General features: G+C 41.9%; 2 protein-coding genes across 2 annotated transcripts in view; one reads left to right on the forward strand and one right to left on the reverse strand.

The window, feature by feature from the left end:
- rnf19a (ring finger protein 19A, RBR E3 ubiquitin protein ligase) overlaps window positions 1-8,096 on the reverse strand; it is a 35,786-nt gene extending 27,690 nt beyond the window's left edge. The window contains exon 1 of the mRNA XM_079504418.1: window positions 7,862-8,096. The gene's annotated coding sequence lies outside the window, so the exon portion shown is untranslated. The remainder of the gene's footprint in view (window positions 1-7,861) is intronic.
- Window positions 1-8,374, forward strand: part of LOC306925537 (sperm-associated antigen 1-like) — a 73,971-nt gene that overhangs the window by 51,448 nt on the left and 14,149 nt on the right. The window lies entirely within an intron of this gene.

The following is an 8,374-nucleotide window of genomic DNA, read 5'->3' on the forward strand; positions in this document are numbered from 1 at the left end:
CAAGGAAGGAGCATGCCATGTGCTGGTAGAATAAGAATAGAGAAAGAGAGTTCTCATGAACTGAACTGAATCGATCTGATTGTATCCCAGTAACACAGATAGGCAGAGGGCTAGATGGCAGTCACGCGTAGCTAACTACTAGTCGTAGCTGCATGCTAATGTCAAGAGATGGTGTGGTTGTGAGGCTACTCGGGCTAGTCAACAAACCGCACAGACACAGATTGTTAGCTCCATGGAGCTGTGGAGAATGAAGGGCTTGGATCAGTGTGCCAGATATGGGTAAACTATGCAGGATATATTGCAGAACAAATCTGAAGTCAGTTCTAAAGAACAGGATAAAACCAGCACACTATTGTGATGACTTGTACTGGAAGTAAGTATTCTGAAAGGAAAATGCATGGCAAGATAAAAAATTAAGATATTTCTAGTTTGGCACCAAGCAGCACTCTGCAGGCTGGGTAATGGCTTTGAACTCTTCTATTGTGTTGTAGCTGGATTGCACCTTTATCTGAGAGCCTTCCTTGCCTTGCATAAACACAATAAAATGTGATGGTGAAAACACTGTGTGACGCAGAAGCAGCAACTAATAATTAAGCCCAGCTTACCACGTGCAACTCACACAACTTAAGTCATGCTAACACAAAGAAAGGCATGTCATACACACAAGCAAGCACATACACACACAAGCATGTACATAAACATAAATTACATAATACACAGTACACGCGTAACACGCCCATCCCATGTATCGCGTTTTCAATTCATTATGAAACTGCTGTGGTTGAACACAGTCACACCCTCGCGCTGTTATTGGCTAAAAGTTTAAAACCCTGAGGCATCCCAGCTGTAAACACTAGTGGATATAAACACCCAGAGGGACCCAAAGGGAGAGTGTGTCTCTGCAGGAAAACACCCCAGCATCACTATAGAGGGGATGCTAGAGGGGGGAAAAGGCCAAAACTAGATGTATATATTTTTTTTTAATTTTGGCTTAAAAGTTGTCTATACAACCTTTAAACAGACACACTGGATGTCTGGATGAAGTAAGAGGCAATGGCAGTGGGAGATAGTGCTGCACAATTATTTTAAAAAAAAGATCTAGATTCACCTAGAGACACCTATGCAATCTCATTTTGTCAAGAATCGTGAAGAATCGTGCAGCACTAGTTGGCCGTCCAATTCATTTCAGTTACTCATGTTTTTAGTTTGTTATTTTAATAAAATGAGAATAGTGTGAAAATCGTGATCTCAATTCTTGTGGAAGAAAATCGAGATTCACATTTGAAGAGATAGACACATGGAGCAAAAAATAAAGAGATTGATTCACTACCGTGGCAACAACAGCAGCAAAGTTACTCTTTAGCTCCATGCAAGCTAATCTTTAGCATCAACAATTATCTTAGACGAGAGACGAAACAGCTGACAACGGCTGACAGCTGAGCATGCCCAATAGTTGACAAAGATGACCGCTGTTTGTCAATATTCAAAATATTCAATAGTCAAAATTAACGCTTGTCCCACTTGTTCTGACAAGTAATATATCTTCAAGGACAAGTAACTTTCTGTCAATGACGTATCTAAATCTCAACTCTTAAGCACCAACTTAATGGCACTTAAAGTTAACAATAAACACAGCCTACAACGTTTAAGAAGATGGAGGTCCTCTTAACATAGAAAAGAGCTTTATTATTAACCAAACACAAAACAAATTAAGCCAACAAAATAAACGGTGGGTTAGAAGACGTTTTAAACACCCACTAAGTCATTTTCCTGTTGTGTCGACACCCATCTTAAACATAAACCTGGTCAAACTCACTACAAACTAAACAGAGATTATTATAGTACCATGTCTACATCTCAGGCTCCGGTCTTGACCCATGACCCAATAGTCACACACTGCATAAAAAAGGGAAAATATTTGAACAGCCACACATGAGAACGAGGCACACACTTCATGGAAGCACTCACTTCTGACAAAAGAAGGCCATGATTGATCATGGAGATTTGTTAATTTTATTAGCTTTTAATATAGTGAGTTTGGTGTGTCAGGGCCATAATTCTCTATAAGCAGTATAGCTTCCAGGGTTGGCTATGTGAGTGAAAGTGCATGGCAAACCACCCACAGAGTGTGTGGCATACAGTGCGGTCCCTTGCTGCTACTGGCATGGTGGCTGTGCAGTGTGCACATTCTGCACAATGTGAAACTCCTTACCTTATTTAATACTACAGCAGCTCGCAAAGAAACTGAGGCGCCTGCAGAGAAATAAAACAGTGGGGCTGGAAGATAGAGATTCATTCACAGACAGCCAAGCAGAACAATCAGACAAGTCTGAAATGAGTGGTGCGGTACGGTACTGTACTGTACTGTACTCCTCCCTGGCCTCTGTGTAAGTGTGTGTGTGTGTGTGTGTGTGTGTGTGTGTCTGTTTACTGGCCACTTTAGGTATTGCAGAACTTGCAGCACGGACGTACGTACGCATACACACATAGCTCCGCATAGGAGTGGCACTAGCACCACTCAAAAACAAGCACACACATACAGCATGTGAGCAGTGACATGCAGAGCGGCTGATCTGAGGCAGTGCCATCAGTCGGTCAGTGTCCACTCGGGCTGCATTCCTAGCCTGCCCGTCTCCTGTGTAATGCTGCCTCTATGCACATTCCTGGCCCTCTATGGGGCTAGGGACAGTCAATACATTAACAAGGCTCTAACTGCAACACACACACACATTCATGAAAACACGCACGTGCGCATCAACCCCTGGCAGGCCAGCACAACAGCAATTGACTGATGTGGGCTGGCAGCCTGGCAGCCAAACAGTTTCCTTTCCTCCTTTCTCTCTCTTCACCAAAGTGCAGAGCAAGCCGCAAGCTGTGGGTGTGGTCGATGTCTGTGTTTCTATGAGGGACTTAACCTTGTGCAAGTGTATTCTGTGGACAAAGACATTTAGATTAAATTACCCCTCTGACAACAAATGAAGAAAACCTAAGAAGGTGGTTAACCAGCACACACTGTTAACTTGACAAGAGAGGAATTGGAGCAAAGGCTATAAATAACAAATATAGCTATCATAGTTGCCAAGTCTGCTTATTATATATTTTAGGCTTGTTTTTCCTGTAAAGTCACTTGTAAATACTAGTATTTTCTGGTATTTACAGTTTCCAAAGTGTAGTTGCTTATTTGGGCATGAATCCTAAAATTGTCTAAAACAATGTTAGTTACGTTAGACAATTAAGTTTCACTGAGCTCCATAGTCTGCCATGTTGCAGGATTTATCCACAACCTAACCTCAGGTCACCAGGCTTTCAGCAGTCTACAACAGCATTCACTCCTTCCCCCATGCATGTGCACACACACACGCACCCTCCATGCTCGTTTCTCTGGTGGAATCTAGCAACATTGATAGCTATAAATTATCACATAGTTTTAACGCAAGTCTCGGATAAGCAAAATACCTCCGAAAATATTAAGGATTTAATACGGTCTTGTTTATCCCGAGACTCAGCAACATCACAAGCATATACTGAAATTCTGAAAACAAAACAAAGGGAAGACAAAGCTTACTACAGCAGTGTTACTGATAAGTGCTAACAGGGAAGCCGCTGATGAAGGCATGAGAGGCGAGGTAGCGAGCAGAAGAGGAAAAGTTTCCAAATCCAACAAAGCCAGTATAGTTTCCTGCAGCCTCCCTCCCTCCTCCTCCTCCGACCCCCTCTTCTTTTCCTCCCTCATTTTACTCCAGAGGGGAGGAAATGAGGTAAGCACCCTGGCATTCCTGCTCAGCTGAGAGAGAGAGAACTTAAACAACCAGAGAGAGCGTGTGAAAGAGACAGGGGGGGACGAAGAGGAACAATTCAGTAAAATGAGAATGGACAGAGATTTGTTTTGCCCGTTATCTCCATGGAGGTTTCCTCCTTCCATTCCATCCATCCAGTCTGGGAGAGCAGGGACACTAGTTGAGCCTCTTCAGTTCACACCCACACACAGGCCGGAGCTTTAATAAATTAACAGCCGCCCTGGAGCTCCCCTGAGTACTTGGTCTTCACAACCCCACCCCAATACAGACGTTCTGTACGTTGGGATGGGCTCCAGTAGTGGGGCTTTCCCTGACTAAATGCTCAGGAAATCTTAGGCTCGAAACATTCTTCTTAAAGTATATTGGCAAAATGATAGCAATCGAATCGGCCTGTGTCAACAAACGCTAGCCCGGTTGTGTGTGTGTGTATATATATATATATATATATATATATATATTCAGTGTGTGTTCTGATGTCACTGTGGGGATAATAACCCACCCACCCATATTTAACTTGGAAGATGGAACAGAAGAAACAAATGGTAAAAAAAAATAATCAGACTAATCATCCTATTATTGCCTGCTAAATGCTAATAGACACCCACGTTGCAACACATCAAGTTAACAATTTCAGGCGACATATCTTAGATCAGCTTTGTGTAGCTCAAAGCATCTGCATACTTATGTTACCTACTAGCACTGTATTCTCCTTGGCATGACATACTATGCAAACATTCGTCAAAAATAGGTGATGTACAAGCTCACAATGTATTCCATGTTCACAACTTTTTTAACTTGTAGATCGGCTAATATCAGATAAGAGATTTGGTGCAGAGGAAAAAAGGATGGGCCTTGTTGAGACAGTAGGTCGCAGATTACTATGAAAACCTGCAAAACCTGTCAGTCCGTCGATTCGTCACGCCACCATATATGGCCGTCAGTTCGTCACGCCTCGTGACACACTCCATATGGCCTCCTCCATATATGAAGATAACAACACTGACCTCATCAAACCCTGGATAGCCAATTATCCATACATGGAGAAGACTGGATCATCACCTAGATCTGCATATATGGAGCCGACCAGCAACTCTACATCTGACCTCAGACCCTTAGATCTCAATATGGAGCTGACCTGTTCTGATATTCCATGTGTGTGTGTGTGTGTGTGTGTGTGTGTGTGTGTGTGTGTGTGAGAGAGAGATATAGACATAGAGATGTTGTATTGTTCCACTACATTTCATAATAATTGCCACAGAACACCACAAAAACCTTGATTTTTTTTTAATTATTATTATGCCTTTTTTGTAAAGTAAAGTAACTAGTTACTTTCATAATTTAGGAACTAGTAAAGTAACTAGTTAACTCTTTTAGAGCAGTAACTATAACTATTTACTTTTAAAAAGTAACTTGCCCAACACTGCTCAGGAGCTACAGTTATGTGGATGCCCTCCTTTGTGACAGTGGACAGGTGACTGGTATTTTCATCAACTACCCAACCCGAGAGATTTGTCATCCTCGAGTATGACAAAGAGAGATTGACACACAGATTATAACAAGGCAGGCGAGCAGAGGGGTAACTGACACCCACACTAGAAAATTCAAAGCCTCATCCAAAACACCTTTATATGCCAATAAAGCTCCTTTGAATTGAGGGGCCACAGGTACTAGAACAGGAGTCTTAACACTTTCCCCCCATCACAAGGGCGGGGATCGTGTGGCCAGTGCCAGTCAAATGCGCAAAATACCAAAGAGAGTAGAATAAGACATCCTCTGCAACCAGGAAGTGTAGCACCCCAGCATACACACAGTGTGGCCTCAGTGTAGGCTGCGCTAGACGGTCAATGTGTTGTTTTCCTTCCGCGGATGTAAGAAGAGGCCATATTAAGGTCCTGATGCCGTCAATGACAATGCTGTTCCTTTCTCTAAGGCCCAAACTGCACCAATGATTCTCCATGCAATTCCGTCACGTGCAACAAAATGGTTGCGAGTAGTTGCATGCAAGGAGTGGTGACTAGTTGCATTGGTGTGACATGTCCTTAAAACTGTTTTGTTGCAAGGAGTTGTGACTAGTTGCATTGGTGCGGTTTGGGCCCAACAGGGTAGCACAAGAATTGATTTTCATTGGTAATAAATGACAACACGTCACCCTGATGGGTTGGCCAAGCCACCATCACCCAGGCCTGCAGCTATATTTACCTAGAGGAGGCAATGGAGGTCACACACAGGTCCTAACAAACACAGAGGGAACATAGACCAGGTTGCCATGAGGTCCAAAATGACCTCTCCGTGGCTGCTAGAAGAACAGTGAGGGCTCTCTGATAGAATGGAAGCTATGTGTGTCACCTGCCGACAGGTTAAACGCAGTGTCCATTAGAAATGCATCAGAGCACAACATAATACATTTAAACTAAATTAAATTACATATAATATTATACTGTTAGCGCACCCATTTGTGACCCAGTGTAACACTGACACAAGTACTGCATCACTGTGCTGGCGGCCTGGTGCCCATATTAAATGATTATAAAGAATGTCAAAACTGATTGTTGTCAAACATTCAATGCAGATTCAGAATCGTCAAATACTTCATTCACCTAAATGTCGGAACTGAAATTGATGTGTAAATACAAAAGTAATGCATGAACTTTCCTCCTGATACCACTGTTATATCAAGTCAGTGATTGCATAGTCAATCTTTCATACTATCAATGAGTAACATTACTATTACTTTTGTCACCTCATGGCCAAATATAAATAAATTAACTACAAAAACCTTTTTTTTATCCCACGATTTTGTAACCCATTTTTTCACCCAGTGTCAATTATCTAATGTAATCCTGGGCGCTACACTTCCTCTGCCAACCTGGCAGATTGGCCATTAACAATGTTTTAATTACTCCAACGCATTTGATTTAAAAAAAATCTTTGTTCATGTTGCAGTGTCAGTGTTAACAGTCTACTTGTGAATGAAAACACTAATAGTCATGATCCCCACAATATCGATAAAGGCATGACGTAGTTAAAAATATATATATTTTGTCCAGACCTCTGCATGTCACAGGGAAGCCACTGTCTTTCAGCAACCAAAAGGTAAGGAATCGATGAGTGAGAACAACATGAGCAGACTACACTACAGGGTTGATAAATAATTGGGACACTTCCTTGGCGCATGTACAGTGTGTGCATTAGATAGTCCGACTTTTCCTTTATCATGGTAGATACGAAAGTAAAAGTCAAACTCAGATAAAACACATAGGCCTATATGGTAGTTTTGATCCAACCAAGGCTAACGCATACCTGCATACAAAAGCATCACATTAAGGTTTCCAGAGAGCTCAAGGCTCAATGAGAACAGAAATATGTCTATAACTGTAAACAAACACCAAACATACAACCAGACAGGCTACGCCGCTAAGGCATGGTGGTTAATGGAACTGTATTGAACTTTTTCCCCCATTAATTTAGGATTTGAGTAAGTAGTATCGTATGCAATGCATACTAGTCAGTCGTACTCAGTTATATTTGGCTTAGAAAACGATTGCACTCGTGTTGACAATTACTGTATATGTAACTTACTCACATGAAATAGAGAAAGGGGAAACACTTAAAATTGGGAGCAGCTGGCTAACATTTTATTGGATAGCGAGAAACAGGACATTTGGTGCCACTTCCATACATATCCAGTGATTGACCTACTAAAAAGGTGTTTTGCGTAGCTAGTACGCAAACACCATTTACAAAGTAATATTATGTTGTCTTATTACGTGGCTAGCATTAATTCCGAATTAACTGGCTAATGTTCGATTGTTGTAAGTAGCGTTACAATGTCTTGAATGATCTCGGCGACTGTACGTTCAAATATAATATGACACTGATGTTGCGCCGTGCCATTTAAACGGTGTGATATTATGATAACCGGGCAATATCCGCAGAGCTTGCTTTCTTCTTGGTGTTAATCAGAAAGAATGACAGTCAGCTACAGCTAGCGTTAGCAAATATATTAAATGTTAGCCTAGCCATGTTAGCCGGGCTAACGCTAAATTGAAACGATGAAAACGTACCTTCGTTGCTACTGACACTTTCCTGGACGAAAAGAGTCAAACAGTGTTTTCTGTCTCCAAAGTAGTTATGTTAATCCTTCGCGCCGATACTACAGTGTTGGCTAATTTTAGAGTTTCAGACGTTTATTCAACATTTCTTTCGTTTGGTCGTCTTGTAGGTCCCACCTCTCTTCTACTCCGCTTTGAAAGACAACACCGAGCTGGGTTCGTTGTCCGCTGTTCTCGTTGTATCTCATAAATTCAAATAGCATCGCGATATCTCGACTCTGAAACACATTGCCGGCTGTCTGTCCAAGGTAGCGACACAGTCACAGTCATATACATTGATTAAAATGTCATGATGGATCAACATGCAGGGAGGGAATACATGAGAGAAAAAAGAAAGAAATAAACAACAATTTACAAATACGATTAACAGCTCTGTCTCTCTCTCTGTGTGTGTGCGTGCGTGCGTGTGCGTGCGTGTGTGCTGTGTGTGTCATATGGTATTGGTATTTCACAAGTCATCACTCC

The sequence above is a fragment of the Electrona antarctica genome (genome assembly GCF_951216825.1).
Source record: "Electrona antarctica genome assembly, chromosome: 6".
Lineage (NCBI taxonomy): Eukaryota > Metazoa > Chordata > Actinopteri > Myctophiformes > Myctophidae > Electrona > Electrona antarctica.